The sequence below is a fragment of the Oncorhynchus tshawytscha genome, linkage group LG22, assembly GCF_018296145.1.
Source record: "Oncorhynchus tshawytscha isolate Ot180627B linkage group LG22, Otsh_v2.0, whole genome shotgun sequence".
Taxonomy (NCBI): Eukaryota; Metazoa; Chordata; class Actinopteri; order Salmoniformes; family Salmonidae; genus Oncorhynchus; species Oncorhynchus tshawytscha.
Window position 1 is genome coordinate 36,537,486 of NC_056450.1, and position 20,000 is coordinate 36,557,485.

General features: G+C 47.9%; 1 protein-coding gene across 1 annotated transcript in view; it reads right to left on the reverse strand.

Moving 5' to 3' along the window:
* LOC112222430 (extracellular sulfatase Sulf-2-like) overlaps positions 1-20,000 on the reverse strand; it is a 290,565-nt gene that overhangs the window by 136,591 nt on the left and 133,974 nt on the right. The window lies entirely within an intron of this gene.

Here is a 20,000-nt window from a genome sequence, read left to right on the forward strand (position 1 = left end):
GTCTCTGGTCCCCTTGTCTAGCTCCTGTGACGTGCTGCCTTTCTCTAGTCCTTGAGAGATTGATGAATCCATTATTTATGTTACCAGCCATAAATCTCAGCGTTGAAAGCCTAAAGTGAGAGACTCGTGCCATGGGGCTTCTCACATTACCCCCTTATTCAACAGGTTGAATGATTCATTTATGCTGCTGCTGCTGGGCCAGTCGCTGGCGGAGGGGCACTGCACAGGAACACGCCTAGGGACGACTCTCTCCTGGGGGACGTGTGACGTGTGACGTGTGTGTGTGTGTGTGTGTGTACGTGTGCGTGTGTGTGTGTGTGTGTATGTACTAGCCAGTAAGCTCACAGTCCTGTCGGGCCTTTGGTAAATGTCAACACATTGGTAGTAGAGTATAATGACGAATGGAGAGGTAATGTCAGCAGGCAGAATCAGTAGAAATGTCTATATGTGTGTGTGTGTGTGTGTGTGTATATGTGTGTGTGAATCAAGGTAAGGTGTGCCTGATCCCATAGCCTCCTCCGTTTGTTTGTGTTCATCCGGTGATCCAGCACTGTGTACTGATATATAGCACTGCGTACTGAGATCCAGCACTGTGTAGTGAGATATAGCACTGTGTACTGAGATATAGCATTGTGTAGTGAGATCCAGCACTGTGTACTGATATATAGCACTGTGTACTGATATATAGCACTGTATACTGATATATAGCACTGTGTACTGAGATCCAGCACTGTGTACTGAGATCCAGCACTGTGTACTGAGATCCAGCACTGTGTACTGAGATCCAGCACTGTGTAGTGATATATAGCACTTTGTACTGAGAAAAAGCACTGTGTACTGATATATAGCACTGTGTACTGAGATCCAGCACTGTGTAGTGATATATAGCACTGTGTACTGAGAAAAAGCACTGTGTACTGATATATAGCACTGCGTACTGATATATTGCACTGTGTACTGAAATCCAGCACTGTGTAGTGATATATAGCACTTTGTACTGAGAAAAAGCACTGTGTACTGATATATAGCACTGTGTACTGAGATCCAGCACTGTGTACTGATATATAGCACTGTGTACTGAGATATAGCACTGTGTACTGATATATAGCACTGTGTAGTGAGATCCAGCACTGTGTAGTGAGATCCAGCACTGTGTACTGGTATATAGCACTGTGTACTGATATATAGCACTGTGTACTGAGATCCAGCACTGTGTACTGAGATATAGCACTGTGTACTGATATATAGCACTGTGTAGTGATATATAGAACTGTGTACTGGTATATAGCACTGTGTACTGATATATAGCACTGTGTACTGATATATAGCACGGTGTACTGATATATAGCACTGTGTACTGATATATAGCACTGTGTAGTGATATATAGAACTGTGTACTGATATATAGCACTGTGTACTGAGATCCAGCACTGTGTACTGAGATATAGCACTGTGTACTGATATATAGCACTGTGTACTGAGATCCAGCACTGTGTACTGAGATATAGCACTGTGTACTGAGATCCAGCACTGTGTACTGAGATATAGCACTGTGTACTGATATATAGCACTGTGTAGTGATATATAGAACTGTGTACTGGTATATAGCACTGTGTACTGATATATAGCACGGTGTACTGATATATAGCACTGTGTACTGATATATAGCACTGTGTACAGATATATAGCACTGTGTACAGATATATAGCACTGTGTACTGGTATATAGCACTGTGTACTGAGATCCAGCACTGTGTAGTGAGATCCAGCACTGTATACTGATATATAGCACTGTGTACGGATATATAGCACTGTGTACGGATATATAGCACAGTGTACGAATATATAGCATTGTGTAGTGGTATATAGCACTGTGTACGGATATATAGCACTGTGTACAGATATATAGCACTGTGTACTGATATATAGCACTGTGTACAGATATATAGCACTGTGTACGGATATATAGCACTGTGTACAGATATATAGCACTGTGTACGGATATATAGCACTGTGTACTGATATATAGCACTGTGTACAGATATATAGCACTGTGTACAGATATATAGCACTGTGTACCGCTGTCTGTCTTTCACTCAGATTACTCTGTCTAAATCAAGCCAACCATTAGCATGGACTGTATAATTAACATTGAGCTGGAACCACTACCAGAGACAATTGCTTGTCCTAGAATGGGGAGAGCTGGTTTATTCTGTCACCTGGTAGAGACTTGGAGGACAGTTGACATATCCTCACAGGTGTGTATTACACACTTACATTCCACACGTATTCTCTGCCTTGGCTGAGACACACACTCCACAAACACACATACCTGTCTTCCCACACAAACACATTCTGTAAGCATTAGTTTGTGTTAACAGACCTTTTTTCCCTTACACTGCTATTCCCTGGGTGCTGAGGGGCAGTCTGTGAGTCCATGTGGTGATATTAAATTGTTCAGTGATGAAACGGACACCTCTGCCACTGCTGCTGCCGAGCATTTTAATCATCCCCTTAATTACAGTTATTTACATCCTCTTACACTGCTTTACATGGACACAGAGCTCCCTCCCTCCCCCCTGTTAACTCAGCATAGCCAGGTCCCTACATCTGGAGAAATGTAACCACTCTCAGATTAATAGACAGAGCGATGGATGCATGGACTGACCATCCATGGTGTCAAAATGATTGTTTTAACCATGTTATGAAGCTATAAAGTGTTTGTTTACATTTACAATGTTTACGAACATTGGAGTAAAACAGGCTTATATTTTTGGTTCTGATGGAGTGGGACAGTTGAACTAAACTCATGAGGCATTTATACATTATATTCTTCAAGAATCAATGGATGTATATATACACTACTGGGCAACAGTTTTAGAACACCTACTCATTCAAGGGTTTTTCTTTATTTTTACTATCTTCTACATTGTAGAATAATAGTGAAGACATCAACACTTTGAAATAACACTCATGTAGTAACCAAAAAAGTGTTAAACAAATCAAAATATATTTTAGATTTTAGATTCTTCAAAGTACTGTAGCCACCTCTTTGCCTTGATTACAGCTTTGCACACTCATTCTCTCAACAGCTTCATGAGCTAGTTACCTGGAATGCATTTCAATTAACTGGTGTACCTTGTTAAATGTGAATTTGTGGAATTTCTTTCTTTCTTAATGTGTTTGAGCCAATCTGTTGTGTTGTGACATGGTAGGTGGTATACAGAAGATAGTCCTATTTGGTAAAAGACCAAGTTCATATTATGGCAAGAACAGCTCAAATAAGCAAAGAGAAAAGACATTCCATCATTACTTTAAAGCTTTGAAAGTTTCTTCAAGTCCAGTTGCAAAAACCATTGAGCGCTATGATGAAACTGGCTGTCATGAGGACCGTGAGTTACCTCCGCTGCAGAGGGTAAGTTCATTAGAGTTACCAGCCTCAGAAATTGCAGCCCAAATAAATGCTTCACAGAGTTCAAGTAACAGACACATCTCAACAGCAACTGTTCAGGGAAGACTGCGTGAATCAGGCCTTCATGGTCGTATTGCTGCAAAGAAACTACTACTACTGGACACCAATAAGACTTGATTGAACCAATAAACATGAGCAATGGCCATTAGACCAATGTAAATCTGTCCTTTGGTCTGATGAGTCCAAATCTGAGATTTTTGGTTCCAACCGCCGAGTCTTTGTGAGATGCAGAGTAGGTGAACGGATGATCTCTGCATGTGTGGTTCCCACTGTGAAGCATGGAGGAGGAGGTGTGATGGTGTGGGGGTTGGTTCGCTGGTGACACTGCCAGTGATTTATTTAAAATTCAAGGCACACTTAACCAGCATGGCTACCACATAATTCTGCAGCAATATGCCATCCCATCTGGTTTGGTCTTAGTGGGACTATCATTTGTTTTTTAACAGGACAATGAACAAAAACACACCTCCAGGCTGTGTAAGGGCTATTTGACCAAGAAGGAGAGTGATGGTGTTTTGCATCAGTTCACCTGGCCTCCACAATCACCCAACCACAACCCATTTGAGATGGTTTGGGATAAATTAGACTGCAGAGTTAAGGAAAAGCAGCCTACAAATGCTCAGCATATGTGGGAACTCCTCCAAGACTGTTGGAAAAGCGTTCCTTGTGAAGCTGGTTGAGAGAATACCAAGAATGTTGGTCTGAGACAGAGTGCTGAGTGTCCCCTGGTCATCCAGAATAATCTGACTGGGGTTGGTCTGAGACAGAGTGATGTTATCTACATGTGAGCATCCCCTGGGCGGAGTGGAGGCACTGATGCTACGATTGCTACTGCTGTTGCTATGGGTGAACTGATAAGCAGAGCATTAGCAGGGCTCACAGAACAACAGGCCAGACAGTCAAAGAACTCAGCGACCTGGGGGATGGGCAAAATCACCTCAATCTCTGATCTTAGAGCAGGTGATAACATCTATTGGTCCATAGGAGGTCCAAATGTCACATACAGTGCCTTGCAAAAGTCTTCAAACCCTTTGGTGTTTTTTCCCCGATTTGTTTCATTGCAACCTGTAATTTAAATTGATTTTTATTAGGATTTCATGTGATGGACATACACAAAATAGTCCAAATTGGTGAAGTGAAATTAAAAATAGAACTTGTGGTGCGTGCATATGTATTCACCCCCTTTGCTATGAAGCACCTAAATAAAATCTGGTGCAACCAATTATCTTCAGAAGTCACATAATTAGTTAACAAAAAGTCCACCTGTGTGTATTTTAAGTGTCACATGATCTGTCACATGATCTCAGTATATATACATCTGTTCTGAAAGGAACCAGAGTCCGCAACACCACTAAGCAAGCAGCACTATGAAGACCAAGGAGCTCTCCAAAAATGTCAGGGACAAAGTTGTGGAGAAGTACAGATCAGGTTTGGGTTATAAAAAATATCGGAAACCTGGAACATCCCACTGAGCACCATTAAATCTATTATTAAAATTTTTTAAGAATATGACACCACAACAAACCTGCCAAGAGAGGGCCACCCACCAAAACTCACCGACCAGGCAAGGTTGGCATTAATCAGAGAGGCAACAAAGAGACCAAAGATAACCCTGAAGGAGCTGCAAAGCTCCACAGCGGAGATTGGAGTATCTGTCCATAGGACCACTTTAAGCTGTACACTCCACAGAGCTGGGCTTTACGGAAGAGTGGACAGAAAAAAATAAACAAACATGTTTGGTGTTCGCCAAAAGGCATGTGGGAGACTCCCCAAACATATGGAAGAAGGTACTCTAGTCAGATGAGACTAAAATTGAGCTTTTTGGTCATCAAGGAAAACGCTATGTCTGGCACAAACCCAACACCTCACATCATCTCGAGAAAACCTTGGGACTGGGAAACTGGTCAGAATTTAAGGTATGATGCGCTAAATACAGGGATATACTTGAGGGAAACCTCTTTCAGTCTACCAGAGATTTGAGACTGGGACAGAGGTTCACCTTCCAGCAGGACAATGACAATAAGTATACTGCTAAAGCATCACTTGAGTGGTTTAAGGGGAAACATTTAAATGTCTTGGAATGGCCTAGTCAAAGCCCAGACCTCAATCCAATTGAGAATCGGTGGTATGACTTAAAGATTGCTGTACATCAGTGGAACCCATCCAACATGAAGGAGCTGGAGCAGTTTTGCCTTGAAGAATGGGCCAAAATCCCAGTGGCTAGATGTGCCAAGCTTATAACATAATAACACATAATATATATAATATATACACATAACACATCGTCTACACAAACATATCAGACTTCCACTCATTAACCCCCTCCCCCCTACATTACAACCACCGGCTCATTGGCCGCTTCGTCCTAATGAGCAGCAGGCTGTAAATGCCACCCCCTCCAGGGTGGTGGATCCCCTGGCTGCTCCTAGTCTCTCCTGGTCCCGGTGTTTCTCAGCTCTGCCTTGTCCTATTGATAACGGATCATTAACTGGGGAGCACAAGAAGCAGCAGCCTCCTCCACCAGCCTCCTCTACCAGCCTCCTCTACCAGCCTCCTCTACCAGCCTCCTCTACCAGCCTCCTCCACCAGCCTCCTCACCAGCCTCCTCCAACAGCTTCCTCTACCAGCCTCCTCTACCAGCCTCCTCTACCAGCCTCCTCCACCAGCCACCTCTACCAGCCTCCTCCACCAGCCTCCTCCACCAGCCTCCTCTACCATCCTCCTCTACCAGTCTCCTCTACCATCCTCCTCTACCAGCCTCCTCCACCAGCCTCCTCCACCAGTCTCTAAGCAGCAGCCTCCTACATCCTAATGACTGGTCCACTAATAATGCATCCACAGAGACCTCCTCTGATCCCTCTAATAGCCATATGGACAAGTGAGGGGTCTTAAAGTGTAATCCATACTGGACAAGTGACTCACATTAGACACTCATTGAACACACACACACACACACACACACACACACACACACACACACACACACACACACACACACACACACACACTTGTGTTTAGCCCAAACATAGAGCAAAACAGAGAACACCATTCGTGTTCATGAGTCTCATCTTTCCATAGAAAGGAAAGTTTGAAAAAATATACAATACATTCATTACAGAATTCACAACACACTGTGTGTCATCACAGCAGCAAGATTTGTGACCTGTTGCCACAAGAACCAACCAGTGAAGAGCCAACACCATTGTAAATACAACCCATATTTATTAGGGATGCACAATATATTGGTGAACATATCGGAATCGGCCGATACCGATATTGGCATTTTTAGCTAATATCGGCCGATTCCGATATGTTCACCGATGTCTAGTTTAACGCCCCCAACATTGGTATTTAACCGATTTCAAAGCTGACGTGCATACCTATAAAACGTACAGTAGGTACATGACGTAATGACGCCACGAAAAAATTACCCCATTGTGAAATACCCCATTGTGCAATACCCCATTGTGCAATCAAAGCAGCAAGATTTGTGCCATGTTGCCATGAGAAAAGGTAAACCATACAAAACATATACATACAAACATCAACAACATCAAACCTGCCCAGACCCACACCACCATCTCCATCAACTACATCAAACCTGCCCAGACCCACACCCCCATCTCCATCAACTACATCATACCTGCACTGACCCACTAGCTCATACCACCACCTCCATCAACTAAATCATACCTGCCCAGACCCACACCCCCATCTCCATCAACTACATCATAACAGCACTGACCCACTAGCTCACACCACCACCTCCATCAACTAAATCATAACTGCCCAGACCCACACCACCATCTCCATCAACTACATCACCCCTGCCCAGACCCACACCACCATCTCCATCAACTACATCAAACCTGCCCAGACCCACTAGCTCACACCACCATCTCCATCAACTACATCATACCTGCCCAGATCCACACCACCATCTCCATCAACTACATCAAACCTGCCCAGACCCACTAGCTCACACCACCATCTCCATCAACTACATCAAACCTGCCCAGACCCACTAGCTCACACCACCATCTCCATCAACTACATCACACCTGCCCAGACCCACACCACCATCTCCATCAACTACATCAAACCTGCCCAGAACCAGTAGCTCACACCACCATCTCCATCAACTACATCAAACCTGCCCAGACCCACTAGCTCACACCACCATCTCCATCAACTACATCAAACCTGCCCAGACCCACTAGCTCACACCACCATCTCCATCAACTACATCACACCTGCCCAGACCCACACCACCATCTCCATCAACTACATCAAACCTGCCCAGAACCAGTAGCTCACACCACCATCTCCATCAACTACATCAAACCTGCCCAGACCCACACCACCATCTCCATCAACTACATCATACCTGCCCAGATCCACACCACCATCTCCATCAACTACATCATACCTGCCCAGATCCACACCACCATCAACTACATCAAACCTGCCCAGACCCACACCACCATCTCCATCAACTACATCAAACCTGCCCAGATCCACACCACCATCTCCATCAACTACATCAAACCTGCCCAGACCCACTAGCTCACACCCCCATCTCCATCAACTACATCAAACCTGCCCAGACCCACTAGCTCACACCACCATCTCCATCAACTACATCAAACCTGCCCAGACCCACTAGCTCACACCACCATCTCCATCAACTACATCAAACCTGCCCAGACCCACACCACCATCCATCTCCATCGACTACATCAAACCTGCCCAGACCCACTAGCTCACACCACCATCTCCATCAACTACATCAAACCTGCCCAGACCCACACCACCATCTCCATCATCTACATCAAACCTGCCCAGACCCACACCACCATCTCCATCAACTACACATCAAACCTGCCCAGACCCACACCACCATCTCCATCAACTACATCAAACCTGCCCAGACCCACACCACCATCTCCATCAACTACATCAAACCTGCCCAGACCCACACCACCATCTCCATCAACTACATCAAACCTGCCCAGACCCACTAGCTCACACCACCACCTCCATCAACTACATCAAACCTGCCCAGACCCACTAGCTCACACCACCATCTCCATCAACTACATCAAACCTGCCCAGACACACTAGCTCACACCACCATCTCCATCAACTACATCACACCTGCCCAGACCCAAACCACCATCTCCATCAACTACATCTAACCTTCCCAGACCCACACCACCATCTCCATCAACTACATCAAACCTGCCCAGACCCACACCACCATCTCCATCAACTACATCATACCTGCCCAGACCCACACTACCATCTCCATCAACCACATCATACCTGCCCAGACCCACTAGCTCAGCACCACCATCTCCATCAACTACATCAAACCTGCCCAGACCCAACCACCATCTCCATCAAGCTCACACCACCATCTCCATCAACTACATCATACCTGCCCAGACCCACTAGCTCACACCACCATCTCCATCAACATCAACATCAAACCTGCCCAGACCCACACCACCATCTCCATCAACTACATCATACCTGCCCAGACCCACACCACCATCTCCATCAACGACATCAAACCTGCCCAGACCCACACCACCATCTCCATCAACTACATCAAACCTGCCCAGACCCACACCACCATCTCCATCAACTACATCAAACCTGCCCAGACCCACACCACCATCTCCATCAACTACATCAAACCTGCCCAGACCCACTAGCTCACACCACCACCTCCATCAACTACATCAAACCTGCCCAGACCCATCTCCTCAGCTCAAACCTGCCCACCACCCCATCTCCATCAACTACATCAAACCTGCCCAGACCACTAGCTCACACCACCATCTCCATCAACTACATCACACCTGCCCAGACCCAAACCACCATCTCCATCAACTACATCTAACCTTCCCAGACACACCACCATCTCCATCAACTACATCATACCTGCCCAGACCCACACCACCATCTCCATCAACTACATCATACCTGCCCAGACCCACACCACCATCTCCATCAACTACATCATACCTGCCCAGACCCACACCACCATCTCCATCAACTACATCATATCTGCCCAGACCCACACCACCATCTCCATCAACTACATCATACCTGCCCAGACCCACACCACCATCTCCATCAACTACATCATACCTGCCCAGACCCACACCACCATCTCCATCAACTACATCATACCTGCCCAGACCCACTAGCTCACACCACCATCTCCATCAACTACATCAAACCTGCCCAGACCCACACCACCATCTCCATCAACTACATCATACCTGCCCAGACCCACCACCACCATCTCCATCAACCACCATCTCCATCAACTACATCATACCTGCCCAGACCCACACCACCATCTCCATCAACTACATCATACCTGCCCAGACCCACACCACCATCTCCATCAACGACATCATATCTGCCCAGACCCACACCACCATCTCCATCAACTACATCATACCTGCCCAGACCCACACCACCATCTCCATCAACTACATCATACCTGCCCAGACCCACACCACCATCTCCATCAACTACATCAAACCTGCCCAGACCCACTAGCTCACACCACCATCTCCATCAACTACATCAAACCTGCCCAGACCCACACCACCACCTCCATCAACTACATCATACCTGCCCAGACCCACACCACCATCTCCATCAACTACATCATACCTGCCCAGACCCACACCACCATCTCCATCAACTCCATCAAACCTGCCCAGACCCACACCACCATCTCCATCAACTACATCAAACCTGCCCAGACCCACTAGCTCACACCACCATCTCCATCAACTACATCAAACCTGCCCAGACCCACACCACCATCTCCATCAACTACATCATACCTGCCCAGACCCACACCACCATCTCCATCAACTACATCATACCTGCCCAGACCCACACCACCATCTCCATCAACTACATCAAACCTGCCCAGACCCACTAGCTCACACCACCATCTCCATCAACTACATCAAACCTGCCCAGACCCACACCACCATCTCCATCAACTACATCAAACCTGCCCAGACCCCTAGCTCACACCACCATCTCCATCAACTACATCAAACCTGCCCAGACCCACACCACCATCTCCATCAACTACATCATACCTCCCCAGACCCACACCACCATCTCCATCAACTACATCATACCTGCCCAGACCCACACCACCATCTCCATCAACTACATCATACCTGCCCAGACCCACACCACCATCTCCATCAACTACATCATACCTGCCCAGACCCACACCACCATCTCCATCAACTACATCATACCTGCCCAGACCCACACCACCATCTCCATCAACTACATCATACCTGCCCAGACCCACACCACCATCTCCATCAACTACATCATACCTGCCCAGACCCACACCACCATCTCCATTAACTACATCATACCTGCCCAGACCCACACCACCATCTCCATCAACTACATCATACCTGCCCAGACCCACACCACCATCTCCATCACCCGCATCACTCAAATTGGCCACAAAATGTACTGTTAAATTCAAATCGTTTTTTGTTGATGTTGTTCTGCTTCTCACATTTCTTTATTGTTATTACACTTGCGTTGGCAATGTAAACACATGTTTCCTATGACAATAAGTCCCTTTGAATTGAAATGATATAGAGAAATAGACCTCAGAGACCTACGGAGTTCATGGTTTATGTGAGGGGGAACCAACTGTGACGTTCATTTGAATCTCTCTGTTTCTTTACAGTGTTTCGTGGGTTCTATCAGTCGGTTCCTCCAACTAACCCCTGATGAATCCTTCTGTAGATTTATAGGTTGCGTCATAAATGACATCCTATTCCCTATGTAGTGCATTACTTTTAAACAGGGCCCATAGGGTTTGGGTCAAAAGTAGTGCACTATGTAGGATGCCATTTGGGATTGAATCACAGAGAGGAGCCATGGCCCTTATAGCAACTCCCTGTGGACAGTAAAGTTAGGTATTACGGAGCGTATATTAGGTGTTTACTGCCTATGAAGCCCTGCTAGCTGCTCCCAGCCTGGGGACATACAGCTCAATCACTTTCATTAGAGACAGACAGGTAGATGCTACCGGGAGAGAGGGAAGGAGAGAGGGACAGGAGAGAGGGACAGGAGAGAGGGACAGGAGAGAGGGATAGGAGAGAGGGACAGGAGAGAGGGCTAGGAGAGAGGGCTAGTAGAGAGGGAAGGAGAGAGGGACAGGAGAGAGGGACAGGAGAGAGGGCTAGGAGATAGGGATAGGAGAGAGGGCTAGTAGAGAGGGAAGGAGAGAGGGACAGGAGAGAGGGACAGGAGAGAGGGACCGGAGAGAGGGACAGGAGAGAGGGCTAGGAGATAGGGATAGGAGAGAGGGCTAGGAGATAGGGCTAGGAGAGAGGGAAGGAGAGAGGGACAGGAGAGAGGGAAGGAGAGAGGGACAGGAGAGAGGGACAGGAGAGAGGGATAGGAGATAGGGATAGGAGAGAGGGACAGGAGAGAGGGACAGGAGAGAGGGACAGGAGAGAGGGACAGGAAAGAGGGACAGGAGAGAGGGATAGGAGAGAGGGACAGGAGAGAGGGATAGGAGAGAGGGCTAGGAGATAGGGATAGGAGAGAGGGACAGGAGAGAGGGACAGGAGAGAGGGACAGGAGAGAGAGACAGGAGAGAGGGACAGGAAAGAGGGACAGGAGAGAGGGCTAGGAGAGAGGGAAGGAGAGAGGGACAGGGGAGAGGGACAGGAGAGAGGGACAGGAGAGAGGGCTAGGAGATAGGGATAGGAGAGAGGGCTAGAAGATAGGGACAGGAGAGAGGGAAGGAGAGAGGGACAGGAGAGAGGGCTAGGAGAGAGGGCTAGGAGATAGGGCTAGGAGAGAGCGAAGGAGAGAGGGACAGGAGAGAGGGAAGGAGAGAGGGACAGGAGAGAGGGACAGGAGAGAGGGCTAGGAGAGAGGGAAGGAGAGAGGGACAGGGGAGAGGGACAGGAGAGAGGGACAGGAGAGAGGGCTAGGAGATAGGGATAGGAGAGAGGGCTAGAAGATAGGGACAGGAGAGAGGGAAGGAGAGAGGGACAGGAGAGAGGGACAGGAGAGAGGGCTAGAAGATGGGGACAGGAGAGAGGGCTAGGAGATAGGAGAGAGGGCTAGGAGATAGGGATAGGAGAGAGGGCTATGAGAGAGGGCTAGGAGAGAGGGACAGGAGAGGGGGACAGGAGAGAGGGGCAGGAGAGGGGGACAGGAGAGGGGGACAGGAGAGAGGGACAGGAGAGAGGGACAGGAGAGAGGGCTAAGCTGACTATATAGTGCACTACGTTTCGCCTCCTATTCCCTATATAGTGCTCTAGTTTTGGCCTCCTATTCCTTATATAGTGCACTAGTTTTGGCCACCTATTCCTTATGTAGTGCACTAGATTTGGCCACCTATTCCCTATATAGTGCATTAGATTTGGCCTCCTATTCCCTATATAGTGCACTATTGTAATGCCCAATGCAGGAGATGAGAAGCAGGTACAGGAAGTGAACCCTTTAATATAGACAGACATGCAACGGAACAGGAACAGCGCCTGGACATAAACACGACACGAAAAACAAAGCTGCTACAGGGAACAACAGACACGTAAACAGGGGAAATCAGCACAGTGAGGGAGTCCACTGACCACAGCTGCTCTTAATGATGGTAACAGGTGCGCATGATGACGGGTAGCCTGGCGCCCTCGAGCACCAGGGAGGGGGAGCAGGGAACAGGCATGACACCTATTCCCGATATAGTGCACTAGATTTGGCCACCTATTCCCTACATCTTCCACTACGTTGTGTCTCCTATTCCCTCTCAATATAGTGACCCTTTTGACCTAGTGTACTAGGGTCCATTTCAGATTCATTCTTGATGTATGGGAGAGGGTTGTGTTGATGAAAACGGTCCCTCAGAGGTAAAGCCACCTCCTCCCTGGCAGAGTATTCTCCTCTCCTCTCTCCTCTCTTCATCCTACCTCCAGCCTCGCCTCTCATTCTCCTCTCCTCTCTCCTCTCTTCATCCTGGGGCGGCAGAGTAGCCTAGTGGTTAGAGCGTTGGACTAGTAACCGAAAGTTTGCAAGTTCGAATCCCCGAGCTGACAAGGTACAAATCTGTCGTTCTGCCCCTGAACAGGAAGTTAACCCACTGTTCCTAGGCCGTCATTGAAAATAAGAATTTGTTCTTAACTGACTTGCCTAGTAAAATAAAAAAAATCCTACCTCCAACCTCGCCTCTCATTCTCTTCATCCTACCTCCAGCCTCGCCTCTTCTCTCTTCATCCTACCTCCAGCCTCGCCTCTCATTCTCTTCATCCTACCTCCAGCCTCGCCTCTTCTCTCTTCATCCTACCTCCAGCCTCACCTCTCCTCTCTTCATCCTACCTCCAGGCTCGCCTCTCTTCATCCTACCTCCAGCCTCGCCTCTCTTCATCCTACCTCCAGCCTCGCCTCTCATTCTCCTCTCTTCATCCTACCTCCAGCCTCACCTCTTCTCCTTTCCTCACCTCTCCTCTGCGTCTTCTCTACTTTCCTCCTGCCTATTTTCCTTTCCTCTCCTCCTCCTGCCTCCTCCTCCTGCTTCCTCTCCCACCCTCTCTGCCTCTTCACCTCTCTTTTCCTCTCCTTTACTCCTGCCTCCTCTCCTCTGGCACTACAGAGGATCACAGCACTACTGATCTCTAGAGACAGGTCCTGTTCTGCTTCCTGCTGCGCCAGCCATAACCCTGCCCACTGGTCCTCAAACACACACACACACACGCACCACGCGAATAGAAACAAATGCAAGCGCACACAAGAACATACAAGTCATCACACACAAACGCACGCACGCACGCACGCACGCACGCACGCACACACACACACACACACACACACACACACACACACACACACACACACACACACACACACACACGCACACAGCCAAAGACCTGTCCAAGTCTTCATAAATCAGAAGCTGCTGCCATTAGTGTGGTGCTTCCTCAGCAGCCCAGCTGTGTCACTACAGCCACAGCCACTGTCATGACTCCACTCCCATCCACACCATAACAGAAAAGGGGGTCAAGGGGAGGAAGTAACAGAGAAGGGGGTCAAGGGAAGCAACCATCCACACCATAACAGAGAAGGGGGTCAAGGGGAGGAAACAAGGGAAGCAACCGTCCACACAGTAACAGAGAAGGGGGTCAAGGGGAGGAAGTAACAGAGAAGGGGGTCAAGGGGAGGAAGTAACAGAGAAGGGGGTCAAGGGGAGGAAGCAAGGGAAGCAGCCGTCCACACCATAACAGAGAAGGGGGTCAAGGGGAGGAAGTAACAGAGAAGGGGGTCAAGGGAAGCAACCATCCACACCATAACAGAGAAGGGGGTCAAGGGGAGGAAGTAACAGAGAAGGGGGTCAAGGGGAGGAAGTAACAGAGAAGGGGGTCAAGGGGAGGAAGCAAGGGAAGCAGCCGTCCACACAGTAACAGAGAAGGGGGTCAAGGGAAGCAGCCGTCCACACAGTAACAGAGAAGGGGGTCAAGGGAAGCAGCCGTCCACACAGTAACAGAGAAGGGGGGTCAAGGGAAGCAGCCGTCCACACAGTAACAGAGAAGGGGGTGTCAGGAGTGGGAAACAGAAATCCACATTGTTTTCATTCCTTTAGGCTGTGGTTATGTTCACCAGCTGGATTGGATCCTCATTCCTCACACACAGATACCCATATACTGTAGAAACACAAACAGTGGCCTTTATTTACACAGAAGCTCTCTCTCCCTCTCCCTTTCACTGTCGTCACAACACACAGACACACGCAAACAACACACACTCACACCTCCAGCCATCTCCCAGTGCTGCTGAGAGAGCCGTAACACCGGGACTAATGGGTGTGTGGTGTAACGGAGCTCCTGGCTGCTCTCTGTAGGAGGAGGACGAGATGCTAAATCATCCCTGCTTTGCTTACGGCCGTCCAGGAACACACTCATCCATTTCCCCACTATGACATTTCCTGCCAACAGACCTACGGCAGGCTCACTTCACCTACAGACAGATCGTCAACGTCAGACCTACGGCAGGCTCACTTCACCTACAGACGGATCGTCAACGTCAGACCTACGGCAGGCTCACTTCACCTACAGACGGATCGTCAACGTCAGACCTACGGCAGGCTCACTTCACCTACAGACGGATCGTCAACGTCAGACCTACGGCAGGCTCACTTCACCTACAGACGGATCGTCAACGTCAGACCTACGGCAGGCTCACTTCACCTACAGACGGATCGTCAACGTCAGACCTACGGCAGGCTCACTTCACCTACAGACGGATCGTCAACGTCAGACCTACGGCAGGCTCACTTCACCTACAGACGGATCGTCAACGTCAGACCTACGGCAGGCTCACTTCACCTACAGACGGATCGTCAACGTCAGACCTACGGCAGGCTCACTTCACCTACAGACGGATCGTCAACGTCAGACCTACGGCAGGCTCACTTCACCTACAGACGGATCGTCAACGTCAGACCTACGGCAGGCTCACTTCACCTACAGACGGATCGTCAACGTCAGACCTACGGCAGGCTCACTTCACCTACAGACGGATCGTTAACGTCAGACCTACGGCAGGCTCACTTCACCTACAGACGGATCGTTAACGTCAGACCTACGGCAGGCTCACTTCACCTACAGACGGATCGTTAACGTCAGACCTACGGCAGGCTCACTTCACCTACAGACGGATCGTTAACGTCAGACCTACGGCAGGCTCACTTCACCTACAGACGGATCGTTAACGTCAGACCTACGGCAGGCTCACTTCACCTACAGACGGATCGTCAACGTCAGACCTTTACGATGAAAACTACGAATCTGAGAGACAGATTCCAACACAGAAGCAGCTTCAATAAAAAGTATATTTGAAATAACATTATCATAAGATGTTTGAATGTCTTTATTTGACATTACTGACATGTATTACACTGACTCTCCAGAGGGACAGTACAGTACTGCACTTGCTTGGCTCTGGAGTCTGTGTGGGCTTTCTGGTTTGTGTCTCCTGACCGCTTCCCACAGGGAGGAATTCTCACATTGTAACATGGTAGTTTAGGGAACCGCTCAGCTCTTTCCCCTCCGACTGAGCCGTGCGGGCCAAAGAGCTTCATTCAGAGCCAGGAGACAACAGACAGCGGGGTTGAAGAGAGAGGGGCAGCCCTCTCCAAACTGACAGAGAACTAAATAAATCACCACAGAGCCATTCCCTATATGGGTGTATACCGAGTAATACAGTATACAGTACAGTGACCAGGATGGTCTACTCACCTGACTGTAGGTATGACTGTAGGTACAGTATGAATGTAGGTATGAATGTAGGTATGACTGTAGGTATGAATGTATGTATGACTGTAGGTACCGTATGACTGTATGTATGACTGTAGGTACCGTATGACTGTAGGTACGACTGTAGGTATGACTGTAGGTATGACTGTATGTATGACTGTAGGTACCGTATGACTGTATGTATGACTGTAGGTACCGTATGACTGTAGGTATGACTCTAGGTATGACTGTAGGTATGACTGTAGGTACCATATGACTGTAGGTATGACTGTAGGTATCGTATGACTGAAGGTATGACTGTATGTATGACTGTAGGTATGACTGAAGGTATGCCTGTAGGTATGACTGTAGGTATGACTGTAGGTATGACCATAGGTATGACTGTATGTATGAATGTAGGTATGACTGAAGGTATGACTGTAGGTATGACTGTAGGTATGACTGTAGGTATGACTGTAGGTACTGTATGACTGTAGGTATGACTGTAGCTACCATATAACTGTAGGTATGACTGTAGGTATGACCGTAGGTATGACTGTAGGTATGAATGTAGGTATGACTGTAGGTATGACTGTAGGTATGACCGTAGGTATGACTGAAGGTATGACCGTAGGTATGACTGAAGGTATGACCGTAGGTATGACTGTAGGTATGACCGTAGGTATGACCGTAGGTATGACTGTATGTATGAATGTATGTATGAATGTAGGTATGACTGTAGGTATGACTGTAGGTATGACTGTAGGTATGACTGTAGGTTTGACTGTAGGTACCATATGACTGTAGGTATGACTGTAGGTATGACTGCAGGTACGACTGTAGGTACCGTATAACTGTAGGTATGACTGAAGGTATGACTGAAGGTATGACTGTAGGTATGACTGAAGGTATAACTGCAGGTATGACTGAAGGTATGACCGTAGGTATGACTGAAGGTATGACCGTAGGTATGACTGAAGGTATGACCGTAGGTATGACTGAAGGTATAACTGTAGGTATGCCTGAAGGTATAACAGTAGGTATGACTGAAGGTATGACCGTAGGTATGACTGAAGGTATAACTGTAGGTATGACTGAAGGTATAACTGTATGTATGACCGTAGGTATGACTGTATGTATGAATTTAGGTATGACCGTAGGTATGACTGTAGGTATGACTGTAGGTATGACTGTATGTATGAATGTAGGTATGACCGTAGGTATGACCGTAGGCATGACTGAAGGTATGACTGAAGGTATGACTGTAGGTATGACTGTAGGTACCGTATAACTGTAGGTATGACTGAAGGTATGACCGTAGGTATGACTGAAGGTATGACTGTAGGTATGACTGTAGGTATTACTGTATGTATGACTGTAGGTATGACTGTATGTGTGGTCTAGACAGTGTGATCCCCCTTTGTGGAAGACAGAGAACAGAGCAGGTAGCTGGTGCTGCTGCTGACTGAGATATTGTGAGAAGGTCCTGACATGCGTTCAGACACGATGACTTTGAAGAGGGCTGGGAACTATGGACAGCCCACGAGAGACAGGAACAGACCAGGAGAAAGGCAGTTGACCAAGAGGTGTCTGCTTTTATGCAACTCTCTCTCTCCACACAATACAGACTACAGTCATACGGTACCTACAGTCATACCTACAGTCATACCTACAGTCATACCTACAGTCATACTTTCTCCTGGTCTGTTCCTCTCTCAACCCTCTCTCTCTCTCTCCACACAATACAGACTACAGTCATACCTACAGTCATACCTACAGTCATACCTACAGTCATACCTACAGTCATACTTTCTCCTGGTCTGTTCCTCTCTCAACCCTCTCTCTCTCTCTCCACACAATATAGACTACAGTCATACGGTACCTACAGTCATACCTACAGTCATACCTACAGTCATACCTACAGTCATACGGTACCTACAGTCATACCTACAGTCATACTTTCTCCTGGTCTGTTCCTCTCTCAACTCTCTCTCTCCACACAATACAGACTACAGTCATACGGTACCTACAGTCATACCTACAGTCATACGGTACCTACAGTCATACCTACAGTCATACTTTCTCCTGGTCTGTTCCTCTCTCAACCCTCTCTCTCTCTCTCCACACAATATAGACTACAGTCATACGGTACCCACAGTCATACCTACAGTCATACATACAGTCATACTTTCTCCCGGTCTGTTCCTCTCTCAACCCTCTCTCTCTCTCTCCACACAATACAGACTACAGTCATACGGTACCTACAGTCAGATGTTCCTCTCTCAACCCTCTCTCTCTCTCTGTCTTCCACTTATAAGGGATCTAAAATCAGACACTGGAGATTTCTCTCCATGCGCATTCCTTCATTCCATTGTTTCATCCTTATCCCCTGTCTCACTCAGTCTCCCTCATCAACTCAGTCTCCATCAGTCTCCCTCAAACCCTCATTCTCTTTTAGTCTCCCTCAGTCTCACTCAGTCTCACTCAATCTCCTTCCATCTCCCTCATCCCCTCATTCTCTTTTAGTCTCCCTCAGTCTCCTTAAGTCTCTCAGTCTCACTCAGTCTCCATCAGTCTCTCTTAAACCCTCATTCTCTTTTAGTCTCCCTCAGTCTCACTCAGTCTCACTCAATCTCCTTCCATCTCCCTCATCCCCTCATTCTCTTTTAGTCTCCCTCAGTCTCCTTAAGTCTCTCAGTCTCACTCAGTCTCCTTCAGTTTCCCTTCTACCCTCAGTCTCCCTCAGTCTCAAACATCCCCACAGTCTCCCTCAGTCTCCTTCAGCCTCCATCAGTCTCCCTTCTCCCCACAGTCTCCCTCAGTCTCCTTCAGTCTCCATCAGTCTCTCTCAAACCCTCATTCTCTTTTAGTCTCCCTTAGTCTCTTTCAGTCTCACTCAGTCTCCCTCAGTCTCCCTCAGTCTCTTGTAGTCTCCGTTAGTCTGTTTCAGTCTCACTCAGTCTCACTCAGCCTCCCTCAGCCTCCCTCAGTATCCCTCATCCCTTAGTCTCTCTCATTCTCCCTAATCTTTTTAGTCTCACTCATCCCGTCAGTCTCCCTCAGTCTCCCTCATCCCCTCAGTCTCCTTCAGTCTCCCTCATCCCCTCAGTCTTCTTCAGTCTCCCCAAGTCTCCCTTCTCACCAGTCTCCCCCAGGCTCCCTCAGACTCCCTCACGCCCACTCACGCTCACTCGGTCTCCTTCAGTCTCCCTCATC